We start from the raw sequence: 24,338 nt of genomic DNA, 5'->3' as shown, positions 1-24,338 counted from the left end.
TGTTATGGTATTGTTAAAGCCACCTATAACGGGCGGTCTAGTCTATGCTGGTCTCACTGCTGGGCCGGTGGTGTATAGAACCCAACCAGCTGTCTCGATGTAACTGTGGTAGCTGCCAAGGATGCAACATCATTCCTACCACTGACACAGTGTTTCACTAGAAAGTACTGATTTCCTTCATTGAAAGATCCTTCCTTTAAGCTAGGAACAAGCAGATATGTGCAAGTTTAGGGTTAGAAAATATCGCAGACGATGTAGTCGGTCGATATCTCCAGCGAGGAATATTATCGACGTTTTAGCTCGTGAAAGACATTGTTCTTGATATACCTGATGAAGACATGGAGCATATTGGACTCCCATTTTCCAATTCCTATATCTTTAAGAGAAGTAAACTGCTGTGAAGCTTGAATAAAGCCACTGGAACAGGACAGGTATGAAATTAATATGATGTGTTAATATTTCAATAGAAGAACATTTATACTGCCAACTGTCATGTTCAAGGTAGTATGCACCTCGAAAGTGAAAGACTTAAACGTATGTATGTATGTATGTATGTATGTATGTATGTATGTATGTATGATGTATGTATGTATGTATGTATGTATGTATGTATGTATGTATGTATGTATGTATGTATGTATGTATGTAGTATGTATGTATGTATGTATGTATGTGTATGTATGTTGTATGTATGTATGTATGTATGTATGTATGTATGTATGTGTGTATGTGTGTGTATGTATGTATGTATGTATGTATGTATGTATGTATGTATGTATGTATGTATGTATGTATGTATGTATGTATCTATGTATCTATGTATGTATGTATGTATCTATGTATCTATGTATCTATGTATCTATGTATGTATGTATCTGTGTATGTGTATGTATGTATGTATGTATGTATGTATGTATGTATGTATGTATGTATGTATGTATGTATGTATGTATGTATGTATGTATGTATGTATGTATGTATGTATGTATGTATGTATCTATGTATGTATCTATGTATCTATGTATCTATGTATCTATGTATCTATCTATGTATCTATCTATGTATGTGTGTATGTATATATGTATGTATGTATGTATGTATGTATGTATGTATGTATGTATGTATGTATGTATGTATGTATGTATGTATGTATGTATGTATCTATGTATGTATGTATGTATGTATGTATGTATGGTTTTTTTTTCATTTTATTTCCTCATGAGCAGAAAGAAAGGTTGACGCGGCGAGTCTGAATTGACGCGCAAGAGTATGAGAAACAAACCATTTATTTTTTTTGGCCTCAGCGTAAACAGTCGAAGGCGCGCCATCACCAATGGTTTCCACGGCTGGCAGGTGCATCGTTGGCAGCTATAACCGTTAACAGAATGACCTACGACAGTTAACTCTTTGTACTCTCTGATATACATAGAGGGTCAATAATCCAACAATATTGTGGGGCTTGCTTTTACATAACGTAAAAACGACCTAAATTTGCTGGTTTTTTTTATACTGATTAGCAACTCACCTACAATGTAAATCAACGAAGGTCAAAATCGTCAAGATCTAGAAAAAAAAACTTTGTTAACTCGACCTTCACTTTAAACCACAGCCGATGCAGTGTGTATCCAGCACTTTCGTATTGGTCTTTTACAAATTACATAGCAAAACTCTTTTACATTCAATGCAACTCTTACAGCTGTATACCGTGTACCGGTCGGTGGTGTGCTCGACAATACAAGCGGGTTTGTTGATTACTGCGACCATGTCCGCAGATTTACACCGTGGTATTCAGCGTGCAATTTTTCAATGATCCCAGTGCTAAGTTGTGACTAAAACAAGAAAAGTTGAGTATTCTCTATGTAAATCACGGTTACGTGAATCTGTGCATTTTGATATACTAATCTATCAATCATTATTCTCAACCATTGACTGTATCCAGAATTAGGCATTTAAAGGTTCTTCCCTTAAAATTTGGTATTTTCCCGACTACATTTTATTGAATGTTTTAAAGTAATAATAATGCGCACTGCCGACATAGATTAGTAAGTATTTACTTTGCAGCAAAGTTCATAAATCGTGTTATCATGCCACCTCCCAAAACTTTTCGTCATTATTTTCATGTAGAAATTTTTTTGTTAAAAACGTATCGCAAACAACGAAATTTCTTAATTGCCAAGATCAAAAAATCCCAAATCAGATCACGTATTCGCGGCGCATTTTAACGCTGTGATGACCGCATTGTTAGAGCAGTTTTTACTCGTTCTTCCTTTATTTTAAACGATTGCACGTCAAACTATCATGTCACAGATTTTGTTTTGATAAGGCCTATGCTAGATTTGATTTATGAATGGGAATGTTATGCAAATACACGCAAAAACATTCAGTTACACAATAATGGATGACGTTGCCGCACCTATACGACTAGCCTAACATGGCAGGTAGTAATTGCTATAAAGAATGAGGTGATTTTCTTAAGCGGAGGCCAAGGACGACTTTTGTAGCTTCCAGTGCAGTACCAGCTGTACGGCACCGTGTCTCATTACGTCCAAAATATAATAACGACTGTTAAGTAAGACCCTTAATATATATGAGAACTTGTAAGATTTACCGTCCTGCTTTCCTCGGTACATTATAATTATGTAAGAAAGAAAGAAATGTAATCAAATTAAGAATAATGTAAACAGATAAATCTACTCGATTTACTCAGTAAATTTGCCTTGATTCTGAGCAGTACTAGTAAGCAAGACGGAAGTCAAAGAAGCTAATGGTTTCCGAACATTGAATATTCGTAGTTAGTCAATTGCTGTGATCGAAAGTTTTTATGATGGACAAACATTTACATGCATCACCATGTCCACTTGAAATATAAAACACTAAGAAAATAAAGCTCCAGTGTGACTAAAACATCCACACGTGTGGTACGCAGTCAACGTGGTAATTATGTCAAGCCAAAATAAAATAACGTTATTTCCAACGTCTATGGTTCTTGTACTTTGACACCTCCAAGAATAGACTGGTTAATTCAACATCAACTTTTTACTATCAACTGTCAATACAGATATTACTAACATAATCATAATCTCTCAAATTTATGTTCTAATATCTGTTTTGTTGATCTACGAGCAACATCGACTTTTACGGTGCGTCAGCGACGCAAAAGACAGTGGGCGTAGTGTGGTTTGATTCACGGTGGGCGTACGGCTATGCATGGTCACGCCGGGCGGTCACCGTGTATCGAACCATTCGTAACTGTGGGCGCAGCGGAGCGAATGACATGTAAACAGTTAACATCTTCAGCGCAGAGCCGTTTTGCCGGTAATTTTCTCACCGAACATTCCCTGTTATCAATCTTTATGAATATTTAGAACGTCACTTTTTGCGTGCAGTTAATTACTCTGTGTTTGTGTGTTCTACACGAGTGACCGCTGGTGTGCAATGACGAAGACAGAAATTTGATCGTTCAACAAGTTGCGTTGTATCTTACTCTAAAAATTCCCGTAAAAATCTTTGAAGTGTTATTTGTATCGATTATATAGAAGAATTTCACGCTCAAAATGTGCAAAGTTGTCTTCGTTTGACTATCGGTGGCTTAGGCTTATGTTGAAGTTGCCACCGTATGTGTGAGCGATCGCGAGCAGAATTCGAGCTCTCCGTCGCGACGTTCCTCTGAGGTCATTCTTGATAGACAAGTAAACAATAGTTTAGCCGATCAAAATAGAGGGTGTGGCGGCGTTGATTGATGAAAATTGAAAGCTGATTCCATAATGCCTTGTTACAGTGATGGCAATGTTGTATAACTCCGCAGGGTCGAGCTGAAGCTCAGGCCAAAAAATAAAAAATAAAAATAAAAAATAAATTGTGCTGTTCCGATAACATGGTTTTCAAAAATATATCTGTAGTCGGCGGATTTTTTTTTTCAAAATATTTCTAATTTTAAATATGCATTTTCAGGGGTTCAGGGCGGTCAAACACTGACTACAACATTTTCAGAAAAAATGTTTCATACATATAAAAGGAAAAAAAAATACATAAAAGACATCCTCGTTCAAGCAAAAATTAAATGCAAGTAACGAACGCGTGAATTTACGGTTTTTCCTTTGTTTTTACTTCCGTGTTTACGTAGCCCTAAAACGTTTAGGATCGACAGGTAAAAAATAGGGTAGGTCGGGTTATCGGAACAGCACAGTATTTTTGTTCAACCTTATGAAGTCGCGTTAATAATACAACCGAGTACAAGCACGTTTAAATGGTATGGGAAAGTCATCACACAGCTCATCAAGCTCTATCATTGGTTTGTTCACTTCTCCTATCCAATCTTTGATGAAGAGCTTTAGTAACTCAGAATCTGAAGTTTCTGGTGACGAAGCTGAAACCACACAGTCTTGCTCACCAGATTCCGACACTCAAAATACTTTCCATGTATGCTTTCTCTTTGTATGACAATGGACTTATTTTAGAGGGCTCTGATGGAAATTACAATTCATTTTGTAAATCAGACTACCCTCGTTAAATAAAGTATAATAATAATATAATAATAATAATAATAATAATAATAATAATAATAATAATAATAATAATAATAAAGGATTTGACAGACAATTATAGACTTGGTTCAAGTCTGTGATTTGTTAATGTTTGAAATGGGATGAACGCGATGATTTGTCTGCTATTTTCTTGTAAAACGTGTGAGTGGGGTGAATGCAATCAGTTGGGTGAACCGCTATACAGGGGAGTTTCTCCCGGAATTATAGAGACTTGACTTTACTTCTCGATTCCCCAAGAGATGTGCATAAAAGTCACAGGGTGTTGTTGATAAAATGTTGAGTGCGACCACTCCCATCATGGATGTACCACAGACGTCCATGCTCCCACCAAAGTCAGCACGACCCCTGTTCATCACCGAAAACGTAATTGAGCCAGCCTTCCACTATGCAGGTCATATCAACTTTCTTGTCGCTGATGTACACAGCTTTCAAGCTTTCGTTCAACTTCTGGCTTTCTCCTTCATTAGAGCAATATGTGGGGGAAATTTTAATCACTACAGTTTGTCCGAAGCAATGAGAATCAGAACAATATGAGGCGACTTAATTTGTACGTCAGTGATTCACCACTGTCAGTTGGTGCCAGTTGGTATTAAATCTCGCTCGCATGATTTGCAATGGACAACCGCTTAACCGATCAGTTTTAAAAAGTGGTCGATGTGCGAACTTTATTGCCATTATTTGCTAAGCATGTAATGTACTCTGTGTTGAAGTGTATGCGTAACACTATTGGAACTAATTTGAGATAGTTGGACGGTGAAGTAATGTCGATTTAACCTGCAAATGTATCCTCATCTACATTGTTTTAAGTTACACACTTGTTTTTTATGAGTAATTTTACATATCACAACATTCAGCTATAGGGCGCCTAACATTTTTGAGAAATTTGGAAAATAGGAAGATCCAATTATCCCAAATTAGTTCCAATCGTGTTGCGTTTTTCTCATCGGCCAGAATAACCAGGGGGAAGGCTGTCAATCCCTTTGTATTTTCTTCACGTCACTGTGTACATAGTCCATCTGGCTGCTGGTTTTGTCCAAGAAGTCCAAGTCGGTGAATCCGGCAGACACTAACTCACTACTGAGCAGACACAAAGACAAATCATTAAGTCGCTAAGAAAACCTCCGGCCTGGGCTGGCAAATTCCAAACAGGTTTGTATGAAACAGGAGAAATACAAGAGAAGCTATTAAAAAAGAATTTATTTTTGAACATTCACCGACTTGAACCAAGTGGTAGTCTCCAGACACACGGTCGCTCCGCTCCACGACATGTCTGTCCCTACCACGGTCCCTCCACAATTTTGTGGAGGGACCGTGTCCCTACCAAGGAGCTAGAAACGAACTTAGTCTAGCTCCTTGGTCCCTATCGCCAGCGGGGCACTTTACTTTCATGTTTCAAATTGCGACAGCGAAGCGAACGAGGTCTGGAAGGCGAAACTATATGGAAGACTGGTCGTCGATTCTCTCGCTGAATGATGCAAATAAAAGATATAACATATGTAAAATAGAACTCCATGACCTATGAGTGCAAGCGCGCCGTACTAGCGGTATTTGCATAAGTGTTGGGTGTATTCGGCGGCAGTCCTTTCACAAGCGAAGCGGCCGAAATCTGGAAGTCGGGTCACTCGCTACCCATTTTTCTCGGCCTATCGTTTGCAAACGAGTTCCGTCAAACATCCATGACGGTTTGGGTGACCAGGGTCCCTCGAACCACGTGAGTCCAAGGGATTTAGGGTGAAATTGCGCGTGTTTCTCGGAGTTTACTATTACTCAAAAAACTTGTGCATAGGGTCAGTAGTAACGATTCGCGCAAGTCGACTAATTCTTGCATAAGTATCCGCTGACCTCCCTCCGAGCTAGACATTTTCTCCGTTCTGTGACGGAGCAGGTCGTACAATTTGCATAGTTCATTGCGCATGCTAAGTAGACATTGCCAATATTATCTACAAGATTTTTTCGCTTTAGCTTGTGAAAGAACCTTGTTTTACGGGCCGGGGTACCAGTCAACTCGCCCGATACCAACTCGCCCGATTCCAACTCGCCCGATGCCAACTCGCCCGATACCAACTCGGCCGATATTATTTGCAATTTTATGAGTACCTGGTACGCTAGCTCTGCATGGCAGGGCTGTGTGTTTACCGGTGTTATACGGAGGCTGTATAACGCCGGTAAACACACAGCCCTGCCATGCAGAGCTACTGGTACGCTTGCTGCGAATCCGTAGCCTTTGCCAATCGGGTAGCTTGGTCATTGGAGTGGAAGAATATGCCAAGGAGTGGCAGGGCTCGTTTTTGCAGCAACTGGTACGCATAAAACGTTTTATTTCTAACAACAAATATTTCTAACACAGAGAACCACAGGTGCGGCTTAAAATATGTGCCAACACGGAAAACTTTTTATTTGCGACTTTCACGTTTTGCAAATCTCTTGAAAGAATAAATTTCGTTCGGCTTCTTTACGTATAGGGATAGTTACTGCGTACTGGCTCCCCGGGGGGGGTAACTCCATGGCTAATAGTACGGGGGGGGGGCTCCTCACGAACATGGAAACCCAAACTGTTGTGATACCAGTTTTGAGCAAAAAAACCTACCCTTTCTGATACCATACAATATAATAATCAAATCAGTCTAAGAACAGTCGGACTGTTCTTAATATGTGTGATCGTCTCAGTCCACTTCCACTGTAATTGTGTGTTGATGGAGGCACTGTCAACCGGATGATACCATCACCATCCAAGGCACCATCAGCAATATGATCAATATTAGGGTGGACCATTTAATATCCTGGGGGGGCTTGGAAGATTTGGGGGGAAAAAAGATGCCAGGTGGAGTTGCTCGAAAAAAAAATCTGGCTTTAAGTGGCTGATGGAAAAACAATTATGGACCATTGCGACTCGGAAAAAAAAATCTTGGCAATTGTTCGATGCACACTGCAGCATCAATAAAATCAAGCAGTAGCGCTGGAGTTTTATAAAGCATAAACCATTTCAAGCTTGAGGAACAATAACTTAGAATTTATTAAACGAGGAACTGAAATAAATAAACAAAAACACTGAAAAATTGTCAAAAGTTACAGCTACTATCACTGTAGCTTTCAGCAACTGAAAACAAGAACTCGTCTGGAACAAAACCAATAAATATTTGTCAAAAAATAAAGCAAAACACCAAAACTTTAATAAAGTCTCAAGGAAACTGTGCTCTTTTGGTTTTAATTGGTAATAGTACATACAAGTTCTCATACTGATTGAGTTCAGCAGACATCTGGTCAGCCAGGGAGCAATATGTCATATGGAAAAGTTCAATCATCAGTATTTTGTATGAAGTCATACAATCATTGTTCCTTTTCAACTATAGTGTCAACAATTGAATATGAACAATTGTACAGTATACATGACCTTCTGATTAGAGGAAGTATGCTGAAATTGAAATTGCTCACCAGTGTTTTCCAGAAATGTGTAAATCTGAATGTATGGATTTTGTCAAAATACCACAAGAAGAGAGACAGCCTGCCATGAACTGGGTCAAGTGGACTCAGTCAGTCAAGTGGACTGTTCAACTTGCTAATATCACTCAAACCAGGACACTTGTCAGACAATGACATATTTTTTTCAAGCACAAGTAAATGCCATAAATGTACATGATTTTACAAATATATGTAGGATACCATCATCTCTTCTGATGACACCAGTGATGTTCTCAGAAAAGTTTTCACTGTAAGTTTGTTAATGCTTAATGTAGAACTCAGTAATCAGGTTGTTTGATTTGTATTTTCAGTGTGTTACCCATGGTATAAATAAGATCTATAAACTGATATTTTTGTAAAGTGAATAAAAAATGTACATGTATTTACATATCTTTATTTAGTTTCTTGAATATAGTCTGTGTGCGATAGAACAGCATCTTGTTACTGGGTGTGAAAAACAAGCAAACAAACATTGCACCGAAATTTGTAAAAAAAAATATATCTCGAAGAAGGAAAGTGAAAAAAAGTTGCCAGCATATGCCCTGTAGAAAAAAAATAATTCATGGTGAAGCAGATGGGAAAAAAATAATGGCTCTCCACCAATCTTCCAAGCCCCACCAGGATATCAAATGGTCCACCCCTTATTGTTGACTGTTTCTTGTCTCTTTATCTTACGTATAGGCCTACATTTACGACTCACTCGCCTTGCGTACCAGGGGTACCAACAGTCCAACCGACAGATCGGAAATTTTGATGGTAGATCTGGGATGTAGATACATGGGTTTCCAGTGTTGACAGCATGATTTTTTAACAAATGTCAGTTTGTGTTTAAAACCGGACCCTTTCTCATACCAACACCTCGTGAAAAGTATACCCTTTCTGATAACAAACAGTGCAAAAAAACGACCCCTTTCGCGCGGACCCTCCCCGTATAGCCATCTATGGGAGTTACCCCCCCCCCCCCGGGACTGGCTCACTTCTTTAGGAACAGCAGGACCGTCTTTCACGAGTTACTGGCCTGGCATGACATGAAAATAGCTGGCCTCGGGCCATCGGGTTAGCGTACATGGAATCTACAACACCGTGACCCTATCTCAAAACAACGGACGAGTTGATATCGGGCGAGTTTGAATCGGGCGAGTTGGTTCTGGGCGGGTTGGAAAAAGTGCGAGTTGACTGTAATTCTGTTTTACTTTACCAACCCTTTAGGAAAGTGAGGAAAAACCCTGTCGCCAAATAGAAAACTTTCCCCTGAAAGGAATTTATTTATTTTCCTACAACCAAATACCTAATCAGCGATATTTTAAAAAGTCGTACGTTACGGTCAAAAGGCAGAGAGGAAATTCTTCCGTACTGATTTCCTGTATTATTATTATTATTATTATTATTATTATTATTATTATTATTATTATTATTATTATATTATTTTGTGGTTCCAAAGCTTACATAAAACGAAAAAGACTAACATTTTGACAGGACAGGAAACGCCAGCTGAAAGCCATATTGGAGGTGTTGCTAAAACACATATTTTCCGCTGCAAAAAGTTTTAATATTTTATTAAAGCCCGGCGACAGACACTTTATCAAGTTCACAAGCTTAATTTTCAATTTTGATAAAAAAGAGAGTCAAAATTATCTGCATGGCAATTAAGCAAATATTTACAACGAAAACATCACGAGATTTCTAAAAGTTAATAGTATTTGCGAATTGAGGTCACTTTCGCAATTTCCGAAGTTATTTTGTGAACACTTGTCAAGGAAGTGTTCGAAGATTAAAGAAAACTCCTCCACGGCTTTCATTTCATTCTCTCCATTGTACAACATACATTGTGACGCAAATAGATACCAACTTTCCGATGCTGCTCGTCGAATTATGAAAATAAAAAGTTGACACAAGAATACCTTGAAAAGATTACAGTAGCGTGTAGTTGTGACACGAAAATAGTTTGCAGCAATCTGTACTATCTGACCGCACCAGCTATGCGTGTAACAAAATTATTTAATTGTCTCAGAACTGAGTAACCTGCACTATAGCGTTAATCTCCTATTTTGTTAAGAAACGACGAAATCATCTCAATTCCAAGCATTCTTCAATATGCTCACGGCTATCCATTGTCTTCAGTTTCACCTTGCTGCAATCTGCAATAACCGACAATCTATGACTCGGCTCCGAGTAACCTTCACTAACGTTAAAACTCCGTCTAGGCTAAAAAAATTACCAATCCGTCTCAGTCTGCAGCATCCTCCAATACACTCAGGACTCTATCAAAGTCCACACATAAGAAAAGTCAATCACTTTGCAGCTATCTGCAATATCCAACATGGTAAGTGTAGGTACAAAAATGATTAAAGTCTCAGCTCGGAGCAAACTGCACTGACGTTAAACTCCGTCAAGGCTGAGAAATTACTGATCTATCTCAGGCCGTAGCATTCTCCAATACACTTAGGACTCTATCAAAGTCCACAGATATGAAAAGTCAATCACTTTGCAGCCATCTGCAATATCTGACAAGCTATGTATAGTACAAAATGAAATAATGTCTCAGCTCAGAGCAAACTGCACCAAGGTTAAAACTCCGACAATGAAAACAAATTTCAAATCTATCGCAGTCTGTTGCATCTACAATAAACTCAAAACTGTATCTACAGTCCATGCATACGAAAAGTCAATAGTTTGCAGCCATCTGCAATATCTGACACGCTATGTATAGTACAGAAATTATAAATGTCTCAGCTCGGAGCAAATTGCAATAACGTTAAAACTCGATCCGTCCAGGCTACGATATTACAATTCTATCTCAGTCTGTAGCATTCTCAAATACACTCAGGACTCTATCAAAGTCCACAGATACGAAAGTCATTCACTTTGCACACAATCTGCAATATCCGACACACTATGTGTAGGTACAGAAATTAGTAAAGTCTCAGCTCGGAGCAAACTGCACTGACGTTAAAACTCCGTCCAGGCTACGATATTACAATTCTATCTCAGTCTGTAGCATTCTCAAATACACTCAGGACTCTATCAAAGTCCACAGATATGAAAAGTCATTCACTTTGCAGCCATCTGCAATATCCGACACATTATGTGTAGGTACAAAATTATCAAAGTCTCAGCTCGGAGCAAACTGCGCTAACATTAAAACTCTGTCCGGGTTAGGAAATTACTAATCTATCCCAGTCCGTAGCATTCTCTAATAAACTCAGGACTCTATTATATGTGCACCGTTAAGAAAAATCTTTCACTTTGCAGCAATCTGCAATATCCGACACACTATGTATAGGTACAAAAATTATTAAAGTCTCAGCTCGGAGCAAAATGCACTTACGTTAAAACTCTGTCCAGGCTGAGATGGCCAGTCTATCTCAGAAATGACCAGTCTATCTCACCCCGTTTCAGCTACAATAATTCAGGACGCTATCGAAAGTTCACGGATACGAAAAGCAATTGTTTGCAGCAATCTGCAACATGCAATATGCAGTGTGTATGAGGAACGGTCAAAATGTCTCAGCTCGGAGCAAAATTGCAGTAACGTTAAAACTCCGTACAGGCTACGAAATTACCATTCTATCTCGGTCTGCAACATCTTTAATAAACTCCGGACTCTATGAAATTCCACGGATACGAAAAGTCATTCACTTTGCAGCAATCTGCAATATCCGACACGCTATGAATAGTACAAAAACAATAAATTCAGGACTATCTAAACTCCACGGATACGAAAAGTCAATATTTGCAGTAATCTGCAACAGGCAATACGCTATGCATATTACGAAACGGTCAAAATGTCTCATCTCGGAACAAACTGCACTAACGTTAAAACTCCATCCATGTTAAGAAATTACTAATCTATCTCCGAGTAAGTAAGTAGCACCATCCAATATGCTCGGCATCCTATCTATAGTCAACATTTAAGAAAATGCTAAGTTTCCAACAACTGTATAGGCCTAGGACGAGTTAAAATGTCTCAGCTCCGAGTCGGAGCAAATAATCTCAGGACTATATCTAAAGTCCATGCTTACGAAAAATTTAATCACTTTGCCACAATATCCGACATGCTATGTGTAATACATAAATTATCAAAATGTCTCAGCTCGGAGCAAACTGCACTAATGTAAAACTCCGTCCATGTCAAGAAATTACCAATCAATCTAAGTCCGTCGCATCCTCCAATATGCTCGAGTCGCCGTCTATAATCAACATTTAAGAAAAAACCCCAAGTTCCATGGCCAACAAACCCCAATATCCAATACGCTGTGCATATGACGAAACTTTTAAAATGTCTCAGCTCGGAGCAAACTGCACTACGTTAAAAATATTTCCATGATAAGAAAATTCAAATCTATCTCAGTTCGTAGCATCCTCCATTTTGCTCGACACTCTATCTATAGTCAATATTTTAAAGAAAAAACGCTAAGTTTCTAACAAACTGCAATATCCAATACGCTGTGTAGGCCTCTATGACGAGACTTTTAAAATGTCTCAACTCGGAGCAAAATGCAGATGAAAACTACATCCAGGCTTCGAAATTTAAAATCTATCTCAGTTCGTTGTATCCTCCTATAAGCTCATAACTCTATCTTAAGGCCATGGATACGAAAAGTCAATCATTGGCAGCAATGTGCATGATCCTATATACGCTGTGTATATGACGAAACAGTTATAATGTCTCAGCTCAGAGCATACTGCACTAACGTTAAAACTCCGTCCACGCCAAATAATGACCAATCACTCACGTTTGGTTGCATCCACAATAATCTCAGGACTATATCTTGGCCCAAATTTACAGAGCAACTCACAATCTAACCCCTGACTATGTAGCCAGTATGTTCAATAATTATATCCCTTCAGATCACTTCGTTCTTCCAATCAGAACCTCCTTAAAGTTCCCAAAGCACGTACACTTCTTTATCAAAACACTTTGTCTGTTGCGGGTGTGGATGAATATAACAATCTCCCCCAAGCAATCATAGCTTTAAGAAATCTTGTAACACTTTCTGTATTCTATTTACTTGTCTGATGCTTCTTCGTAGTTTTTTTGATATTTGTACTTCTGTGTTTTTCGTGTTTTCAAGTTGGTGCTGTAATATGGTTTTCTTTTGTCTAATCGACCTCAATGAAAAGAGGTGTTTCATCTATGGAGTTATCGAATTTAAATAAAGATTAATAATATTAATAATATCTAAAGTCCATGCTTACGAAAAATGTCATCACTTTGCCGGAATATCCGACACGCTATGTGTCTTAATTATCAAATGTCTCAGCTCGAGCAAACTGCAGTAAGATTAAAATTCCGTCCACGTCTTAGCTTAGTCCGTAGTATCGTCCAATATGCTAAAGTCTCCATCTAAAGTCAACATTTAAGTAAAAAAAACGCTGAGTTTCCAACAAAATGCAATATCCAACACGCTGTGCATATGACGAAACTTTTAAAATGTCCCAGCTCGAAGCAAACATCACTATCGTTAAAACTATGTCCACGATAAGAAATTTCAAATCTATCTCAGTCCGTAGCGTCCTCTATCGGGTGTTGCCAATGACTGGCGACGAGATGGCTTCTGACTTTTTGTAGCCTGTTTGGCCGGAAATCGTAGGCCGGGCAGATTGGACAGTGAATAACATTTCTTTGTGTTAGTACAAGAGTCCCCACCCACGCAGTTTTAATTGGCCTGTCATATTGCCAAGACTGCGTCTTACGTAGATCGTCATATTGCTAATGTCTACCTAGCATGCGCAATGAACTATGCAAAATTTTGACCTGCTCCGCCACAGGACGGAGATAATGTCTGAGCTCGGAGGGAGGTCAGCGGACCCTTCTCAATTCTTGTGTGGTAGAGAAGTACCACGTGCCGCTGTTTGTATCATTTCAGTTTATGTGCATGTTCAGGATCGGAGTGTGATAAGTGTTGTTCTTTTCCCTTTTATGAAGAAGGTAAGCAGCATTATGTATGCCACTTTAATAACTAAGTTTTTTTATCAGTTTCGCTAATTACACAACCAGCGTTCGCTCGAGGACAAGGCAAAACCAAAGCTATTAAAAACAATCGGAGCATGGCAATCATGAATACCGCCAAAGTTCAATTTCTCCTATGAGCATCAATCGTATAAGCTGACATCAACATAGCTGTATTGAACATTTCTTGATTTGTCATTCTGAGTTTAGCATCATTAGTTTGGCAATGACAACGCGTTTGTCTGACTCCGACTCTGTCGGAAGTATTGGGACATCCTTGACATAACAAACGCTTGGCGTGATTGCCGATATTTGGCCAGAAAACAGCATCTGATGCAGGCCGATGACATACTCGTCACAAGAAGAAAATTGATATGCTATTTTGCGTGACTTCTCTCGTCCGATCGTTATATCTCGAATTGCCCGGCGTACCGCACACACTTGCCATCGGTGGGTGTAGGGTAGAATCCACAAAACCAACCCAAACGGCCCTTGTCAGGGCCATCAAACTTTCTAGAAAGAGAGGGCCCTATAATTCATTTTCTTCTCCACGGTTATAAAGATGTAATTGACTTGAATGTAGTCAGATCAAGTTTTTTATCCCCAGAAATGCGGCGGGTAGGTACAAAAATGGAGAACTGTGAAGAAACTATTGCGAACGTCTTTCGACACTGAAAATCTTGACACATATTTATTTTTAGTCACCGTTAGCAGACAAGGCGAACGCTAATGAACATTAGGTACATATCCAGCTAACTCGTGTCTTACTTTGCACAAGGTTTGATTGACAGTGATATTCAAATCCCCATCGGCGTCCCCTTGGTCAACGTTGTCACTGGCCAGGCACAATTACTCACTAAACTTTGCCCCGAAAACCCATCACTTTGAAAAATATGGAGTCATTATGCATTAATAAGATATTTACCCTGCTGTAGAGCATTCCCATTTCATAATTTTTCATAAAAAAAACACGCAAAACACCGCAATCTCTGGAGCTCTCAGTTCAAGTTATCCGTACGGCGTCTCTTTGCATAATGAGCGTCCTTTCATAACCAATGGGCATCTTTAAGACGAATTTATATTTTTACTCACCTTTTCTCAGTACGGTCTAATTCTGTAAAAATTCTAACAGGATGTTGTTTGCATATTTTATTTATGTTTTGTTTGCGTTACGGAACAGTGACAGTTTCTGCACTATCCTTTTTGTGTATTATTCTGTGCTCAATCAAAGCCTAATTATTTAATGTTGAAATCATGACCTCCGCACCATCACATCACATGTGCTTGCAGGCTATATTTAAATTTCAGTGTCTGCATGAAGTATGGTATCATTTGCGCTAAGTTTTGGTCATTTCTTAGTGTTTTGCGACATCATCAAATCGTAGTTCCTATCAACTTGACAAATATCTCAATGGAACAGTGACAGTTTCTGCACTATCCTTTGTGTGTATTATTCTGTGCTCCATCAAAGCCTAATTGTTTAATGTTGAAAACATGACCTCCGCACTATCGCATGTGCTTGCAGGCTATATTTAAATTTCAGTGTCTGCATGAAGTATGGTATTATTTGCGCTAAGTTTTGTTCATTTCTTAGTATTTTGCGACATCATCAAATCGTAGTTCCTATCAACTTGACAAATATCTCAATTACTTTCACGTTACTTTTGTATCGTCGAAAAAGAGAAAAATTATGTTATTGTTTTTACTTTCCTACCAATATTCTTCTGACAATTGCATATCAGTTCAGAGCTAATTCTCACTACCCGTTTGGACAAATCTTTCCATGCCAAACTCCGGCATTGTCTTTTCCTCAGGTTTAAGACATAATGGGGTGTTGTCCAAGCAGACGTCATATAAATCGACGGTTCCTCGTCATAATTAATCACTTGGAGTGCCTGTGATACCTGTACAATGCGGACATTGGGTTTACATTCCAGACTTTGAGAGCATCGAAATTAGAGTAAGCAGCTTTCAGTTCTATTCAGTACTGGCAGAAAACATGAACTAGTAGCGATTTCTTCACGATAAATCACTGTTTCCTTTTTTACATTTCAGGCCATGATTTCATATGCTCTAATGATATAGTAGCAATAAAACACCACGGTGATTGCTATACCACTTTATTTTGACCACTTCGCTCGTGATAATCTATTCGTTATCTACTCGTTATCGCCGATGATGAAATTTACATCTCATGTCAACTCACGTTGACCTGTAACCGTATTTCAGCTTTATCCCGCTGTTTGAAAATCAATATGTCACAATCTTGTATGTATACAGTCGAGGAATGCTTCTCCATGTAGACATTTACCCAGGTGAGCCCTTCAATTGTCTGCAGACGTGTATACCATTCCGTTTTGACCAGTTCACCCCATCTATGTAGGGCCGTGCACATATGTCGCGAACTGGTCAAAATCTCCATGTATTTAGTCGCCGGGTGTGATTTATTGATTAAATAACCAATGTTTTCAGCACCTTATTCATTCAGGGTATGTACTGATAAAGAAGAAATATAACATACAATGGTAAAATCGGCAAATTGAGCAAATGTTAAATAAAATCAGACACACCTAAAAGCTTAAAATGAAAAGCAACAAAAACAGTAGATGTCGTTGTGGTAAATCGACACAAGGCCATACAACTCAAAGACAATGAGTTGAAACATTCAGTAGTAAAATGATTCCAAAAAATAATTCGAAAGTGCCAAATATAATCACATGAAATAAGCTGGTGGAAAGGCAAAAAACAAAACCGAATGGCAACTGAGTGGAGAATGAACTCACTCAACGGTGTGTGTGTGGGGGGAGGGGGGGTGTAATTCCTGCAAATAAAAGTAGCTTTAAAATTTAGGAAAAGGGAAATCGGCCTCTGTATTAAAAAAAATCGCTCAGGTTATAGTGCTTGGTTGGAGTGCCAGTGAAAGCGTGGGAGACCAACCTTCGCAGACACTTATCTTTAACCTGATTTTTCACCATTCAAATGAATCTTTAACCCGGCATGTAGTATATGTTTGGGCAGCTCGACAATTGAAGATTACAAAAATTTTGAGAATATTTCAAAACCTGTTTGCGTGTGTTTGTTTTGCTCAAAAATGAGTGTTTTTGAGTTTTTCACCAAAGAAATGTAAGTACGAGAGGTCGATGACCATTTGTGTGTCATTTACTGCAATCGAAAGCAGGGTAAGGTGTGTAAAAAAATGTGTCTTTGATTTTTGATACTCCGCTTTGTTTTAGCACAATTAGCCTTGAAAGTGAAAAGTGGTGGATTCTGAATAAATTAACGGCTTTTGTCCACGTTTGTCGTGATATCTTTTGTTTTTGGAACATTATCGGAATTCTGAGATACGTTTTTTGTGGAAACAGTCACTAACTACAACCTGTGCAAAGACAAGGCTAATCAGTCAACGTGGTGCCAAGTTACACTCTCCAGAAGTTGCGATACATTGCCAAAACGGAACGGAGTAAATCGCAGAAATGTGTATGCGACCCTTGGAGTCGCATGAAGTCAGCTAAAAATCCGGTTCGCTCACATTTTCTGTGAAATTCCCAGCCCATAAGAAGTACAGGACTTTTTACACAATTGTTTGAATTTGTGGTATGAATGAAATGATACATAACGTGAAAATTGGAAGAAAAATGAACACCGAAACGGCCAGTTCGCGGCGTAAGCATTAGGCTTTATTTACAGAACTCTCATTCCGAGCTAAATCTGGTCATAATCTTCTTCCTAAATACAAATTAGCTTATTAACTGTGCACTGTAGTGATTATCGAGCGAAGAAATAGCTAGCTGCGTATATACTTCGTAAAAATTATGTGATTTTGCATGCCAAGTCCGATGACATTGTGTTTTCCTGTCTTTTGGTTGCGCAATCGTCACCGCGTTTTCAGCTTCCTGCCCGGAGAGAGACACGTGGCAATGAATTTACAATGTCGTACATACCGAAAAAGCCGAAGTTCATTCAGACGCCGTGTTGCGTACGCTAGCTTTTACGTTCCGTACTGCATGTTGAAGTACGACCACAGTCCACCTTGAACACGGCATGGAGCTAAAAACGGACAGCTACATGAACACGGTTTCCGACCTCAGAGCAGCAGTTTATAGTGCAGGGCTAACGTTGTGTTGTGCCAGGTTAGAACCCATCGTTAGGCTAAACTAAATATAACATCAGACAATATCTGGTATCTAAAACGATTTCCTAATAGTAAACTAAAAAGTACCAGTTTGCGAAAACTGATCAGAAATAAATCGATTCTGACACGAAACTCGAACAATCGTAAAAGCGACTTGTTTTGGCTTTGCGAGTACGTAAAACAGATGTGAATCTGTGACCACGCTAATAACTGAATGCATCATTCTAAAATCGCGACGGTCGAGTTTTGTACAAGTAATGAAATACGTGAACTTCAGTCAAACAGTTGAATATTGCGTTCTCTGATATATGTTGAAACGAACATTCGTCGTTCTTCGGTGGCGACTCAGTGTCCATGGTTGAAGTAATAACGACCGTCAAGACAGACAGACCAGCAGCACGCTGTTTTTCAGCGTGATTGAGTTTATCCACAGGAAAAAGCAGTTGTTGATTCGAAAAAAAAAACACGTTCGTTGTTGTGTAATGGCTTTCAAGATCATGAAAATTATACTATTATTTTCTTTTTTGGTTTCTTTAAATTTACCGCATATATGTTTATAATTACCTAATAATAATTCAATCGCAATTATTTTAAAGCTATACTGACATGAATTTGTGCTGTAAAATATCGCATACTTTTCAATCGAGATTGATTTCGACCCTTGACTTCGACTCGCTTCATGAGCTGTCCACCAATAACAGTTCAGTTGATCGAGACAAATTATGTTTGCTCTATGATTAGCTCCGGTACAGATGGAAAAAACGAATGCTAGGTCAACATTGTGTTTACATTGTAAATCACGGCATCATTCTAATGTAATATGCAAAACTGTACGGGCGTTACCCGCATCACGTTCCCTCTGTGTCCGCATAGAATTCACAAAACAATAAGCTTATACGTTTCCAAACCGGGCAGAGCAGACACCGGCGCGATTTTGTCGCTATAAAAGTTCGAACTATTGGCATATTTCTAATTTCTACTGAGAGGAATGTTGCTCGCCCAACAGTCGAAACAAAAAGATGTCGCAACCATTTTCACAAAAAGCCGGAAAACTTGTGGTGACGTACAGGAACGTAATCTTCATGCCGTAACGTAAGCGGGAACAGTTTTGGTTGCCGGACTTCTCTGGGCATTTGCAGACATAATCTGACATTTTTATCGTCAGTCGCAATTAGTTCGGAGCGGGATCAATTTTGAATGTCGGACTTCATTAGGTGCAGACAAACATGTAAACTGTTATCAGAAAAAGACGTAATTTTTGGATTTTCGGAGTAGGCCTAGTTTGATTGGGGCGGGGTCAGTTTTGAATGTCAGACTATACTTTGCATTGAGTCCACGTCACTTGTTAGCGGACACAAATGTACGTTTTGGTTTTCGGCGGCGATTAATTTTGAATGCTGGACTTTATTTGGCAAACATGTAAAGCATAAGACAAAGACGTACTATTTGGATTTTCGGCCGTTATTTGTTTTGTACGGGAACAGTTTTATTAAATACATGTTATAGGAAAACGAGGTAAAAATAACGTAAACTACAATAAGCAGCCTCTCAGTTGTGCGCAAGATGTATCACCAGCTTTTGTTCGAAGCTCAGTTTACTAAATTTAGTGTTGAATGCGTAAGCTTAGCGTTCTGCGTTACAGTGCGCGCTTGCGACCAGTTCCAGTTTACACTTTTCAACGCATCGGAAACTGGAGTTTTAAGCTGGACTGTAACTCTGACAATTTCAACTGTTCTCTCATTCCCGGCCATATGCTTGATATTTCGCTTTTGAGGACCATGCTTTTGCAATCGACGGCTACCTTCTTTAGCCACGATATCCATCCGGTGTTCTGCCAAGAACGTAGTCTGCCAGCAACGGAGACACACTAACATCTGAGCATGCGCGATTTTTTGGGTGTCACCGTCTCTGGCAGAATAGAGCTGCCGACAACGTAGCCTGCCAACAACGGGGACAAGACTCGTCAACCCAACGTCCATGGAAATTTGCCTTTTATTTCACAACAAATCATTTACAGCTGATGATATGTCCCCCCAAAACTTGTATTTAATTATTTTCTATCGTCTGCTGACAGGACTTGGTGGTTTTATATTGTAATAATTATTTTTCGTAAGAAAGGTTGAGCGCCCATGGTCCGTAACTGTTGAGAATTATCTTGAACGTTTTGAGTAGGTCTGCAAGATTTTCTTCTCTCTTTCAGTGCAGTGTCGACGACGCTTTATTCAAAAGTGTAGAACTTAAAAACTCTATATGTTACACAATCAAAATTCATATGGTCGTGGTATTAAAACAGATGATCAACAAATCTTTTCTACCTCACGGTCCTACCGTACAGTATCACAGTAACAGCAGTGGCACTGCCGCCATTTTGCTATTGCTAAGCAACATTTTATATAAAACAGCCAAACATGATATACACCTATATTATACACAATATCATACACAAAACGCAAACAACAAAAATATGAACGATGTGTGGAGTTGCTTTCTCTTTATTACCAATCATACATTACCATATTTGTATGTATGTATGTATGTATGTATGTATGTATGTATGTATGTATGTATGTATGTATGTATGTATGTATGTATGTATGTATGTATGTATGTATGTATGTATGTAGTATGTATGTATGTATGTATGTATGTATGTATGTATGTATGTATGTATGTATGTATGTTACATGTATGTACATGTATGTACATATATGTGTGTGCCTGTGTGTCTGTGTGGGTCTCTGTCTGTGTTCAAGCGCATGCATGAGACATGAGCGTATTTATGCATGGCAGGAATTCTATTCTTGCATTTTCTTGGGCATATCGTTCATGTCATTATTCATTTCTTTCTTTTCTGTTTTTTTTTCGCTTGATAACATGTCTTTTTTGACCACATAGGTGCATACTGTGGACAGTGGGATGCAAACGCCTGCTTGTTATTTGCCGATCATGCAAGCCTGTTTACCCCAGGTGATATATTTAACTTTGTATTTCTCTCAATATGCTAATCTTTTAACCAGTTTCTGAATATTTTACTTAAGAATCACACAAGAGTTCTCAACTCATAGTGCTTTAATTTGAAGAGTTTATGTAAATTCAATTATTATGCGAAGGACAACTTTTTGATTTTGGTTGATGTGATTAAATTATGGAGAACAGAAAGTTTACATCTTCTTCCCACAATCAATCCTACCCACGTTTTTGCATAGCAAATGTACAACGCTAAAGTCAAGTGCAATATATTGTTCGCGGTTAGAAAATTCTCAGATGGTCATAATGTTGTGGCATTTGCAGAGAGAGAGAGAGAGAGAGAGAGAGAGAGAGAGAGAGAGAGAGAGAGAGAGGAGAGAGAGAGAGAGATTTAAATATCACATGCAAAAGTAGAGTTAAGAAATAGCATTTGCCACATAATGACCGACCTGTTTAGTTCGAAATAACCACCATTCCTTTGTTTCCTTTACATATTTGATTATTGCAAAAACAAGACAGTGAAAACTTGATTTAATATATGAGCTTTAATATAATTCACATGTACGGTGTACCAGAAAGGTACTGTACATATTTTTGAGTCCAAATATGCGTGTACTTGAGGCGCATTTTTGCAAAAGAGCCCTTGGATGTACCCGAATTTCTCAGGGTTTTTTTTTGCATGTTTAATCTTACAGCAACCAGTTGGCGCCGATGATATGCATTGTGATTTACAAAGATCTGGACTGGAGAGAAGTCGAGAAGAGAAAGCCAATTCTACCAGCGCAAGGAAAGAATGCACATTGTAGATTTACATATGTTAATATAGAAGAAAGTTTGAAATTAGAATGTCATTATACAGTGATAGTTATTACGAACGCGTGGTAGATAGCGAAAAATTCACGATAGACATAACACAAGATGGTGATGAAGATAAAAAGCACAATACCAAATATCAAACAACATCTGTCGATCAACAACAGGTTAGGATAATTTAAAATAATGACATTAGCCGTCTTCGCGATGAGATATTCACTGATATAAAATTGCATGAGAATTCTCACTGTTGAGGACACAAAAGTATTTCTAAAGCTGTTTGTGGGCACTTCATTGAGTGGTATCTGGCAGAGACCTCTTTTTAGTGAACGAAATTACGCTCGGTGGATGAGTTTTATCAGACAGTATAGTTGTGGATTTATTTTCAATGATTTTATGTACAAGTCATCAAAATAGACACGTGTACACCAAGAATATACTAGCAGCTTTGATGACGCGATTTGTCTGATTTTGATACAAGAAGTAATTCTATAGGAAATACAATAGCAATGAAATGTCTGTAAAATACATGTAAAATGTCCCCTAATACATCAAATATGTGCAATTTATGCATTCAATACATTCTTGTTTGATATTTACGGATTAACTATTTATGTGTTCATCCTGAGAAGCGATCTTTGTACAAAAGGCCCAAGATATTTTTCAACTTCCTTACCCTTGAATTTTAATGGAGGTGAACTGATTTTCTTTTATACTGATGTGAATTACTCCTTCTTTTAACATTTGAAAAGAAGTTACTACCATCATCACACCCTGTAAACCAATCTATATACTTCTTCCTCGCGAAATTTGTCCTGATCTAATAAAGCCTTGTCATCAGCAAATTTGCAAGGCTTATCATTACTCTTAGCATGTATGGAAGTACCATGTGAATAACAATACAATCGGTATACAAAGACCGTATGAGCCTCGAGGCTAGCCGCTAATTGTCAACTGCACATGGGGTCGCATCAAATTTACCTTGACATAGTGTGGTCTCCTCACCAAAAAATCTGCAACCCAACAGATTAATTGCGCGTTTAATTATTTATTTTTCAATTTGGTTTTATTAATAAGTTTGGCGAAATAGTGTACTAAACGTACTTGAGAAGCCCACAAAATAAAATTTGCAGAGGCTCATATTGGAAATATCAAGGTGTTGCTGAAGGGTATATAAAGTTGAAGACAAAGAACTATATCCACCGCACTCCTATGTGGCGCTAAGCAAATTGTAGTGGGTCTTGACACCTTAATGTTTGGAAACCAATTATTTAATAAAGATATTTTTCCAGATTTCCTCTGGAATGACGTGAGTGCAACAGGTCGTTAACTATTAAGTTTCCCTGGCTTCGATACTTTTGGAATGGGACTGATACAACTTGTTTTCCAAACACTGTGACGTGTCAAGTGACAATTGCATGAGTTCAGTAAAAATTGACGCCAACTGGATACAAAATCTTCAAGAGGTTTCCTTCTGTTCATTATCACCCTTATTCTTTAAAATTAATCAACTTAGTCCACAAAATCTCTCTCCTTAGAAACTCTCAACTTATTCGTTGACGGTTTATCTCCTGTAATTTTCTGTAATCCATGTCAGACGTAGACTGAAAGATTCACAGTGTGCAGATGCTCCGGCGCACTGCGACCTACGACCCCGGCCTACGACCTTTTAAAGGGTCATAGTTCGCCATGCGCCGGAGCGCCCGGACATGACTGAATCTTTCAGTCTACGTCAGATGTGGTGCGTATTATTTGTGTGAGAGTAATTTTCTCTTCTGCACTTATATTCATATTGTTTTTTTCTTATTTCTCTTTCAACAATTTTGAACTTAATTTGGTTGAATTATTTTCCTTTAAGGGCCGTCTTTATTTTCCTGACTACTAATAAACCATAGTTTGTTGTTTTGGTAAGGTTCAACTTTTCAAGTTTTCCCTTATCTGTAGGCATAAATCAATACACAAATTTATGTAATCAATTATCAACTCTGTTGAATTGTTGCAATCTCCATCATAAAGCTCATCCCTAATGGTGCAATATAACAAGCACGTAGCCTTTCAGTTATTATATAAAGTCAGGTGTCCATTCCAACACCGAAACTTTTCTTTGTTTTTCTAGTTTCAGTTTTTTTTCGATGTGATGGCACCATGTGTAACATACAGTGGCCAGATTTTCCAAGCCCAGGAATTCTTCGAGCATAGTAGGCATTAGAAATGTTATAACAGCAGAAATCTACAGTCTTTTTCCGCTTAACGTAATTCAAATACTAGTGGTAATCAGAAGGACCCTGTTTAACCGGCATTCATTGAAATCACCGACGATGATAATTGCTACACCTGGAAATCAGTTTCTATTTGTCGAATGTGGTCTGCTAAAATTTATCCAAAATTGTACTTACATTCGATCTCGGTTGACAATATGCTACGCACATGACAACCTTTGAAAATTCTCGAGGTAAATGGTACGGTCGGA

General features: G+C 38.5%; 1 long non-coding RNA gene across 1 annotated transcript; it reads left to right on the top strand.

Annotated features, from left to right (window-relative positions):
- The first annotated feature begins 55 nt into the window (after nucleotides 1-55).
- Nucleotides 56-23,185, top strand: LOC139114925 (uncharacterized). Its single transcript, XR_011547998.1, has 3 exons — nucleotides 56-431; nucleotides 20,984-21,055; nucleotides 21,751-23,185. It is a non-coding gene; the product is annotated as an uncharacterized lncRNA (long non-coding RNA).
- Nucleotides 23,186-24,338: the final 1,153 nt, after the last annotated feature.

The sequence above is a fragment of the Ptychodera flava genome, chromosome 16, assembly GCF_041260155.1.
Source record: "Ptychodera flava strain L36383 chromosome 16, AS_Pfla_20210202, whole genome shotgun sequence".
In the NCBI taxonomy this organism is placed as follows: Eukaryota; Metazoa; Hemichordata; class Enteropneusta; family Ptychoderidae; genus Ptychodera; species Ptychodera flava.
This window is presented reverse-complemented; position numbering and strand designations above follow the sequence as displayed.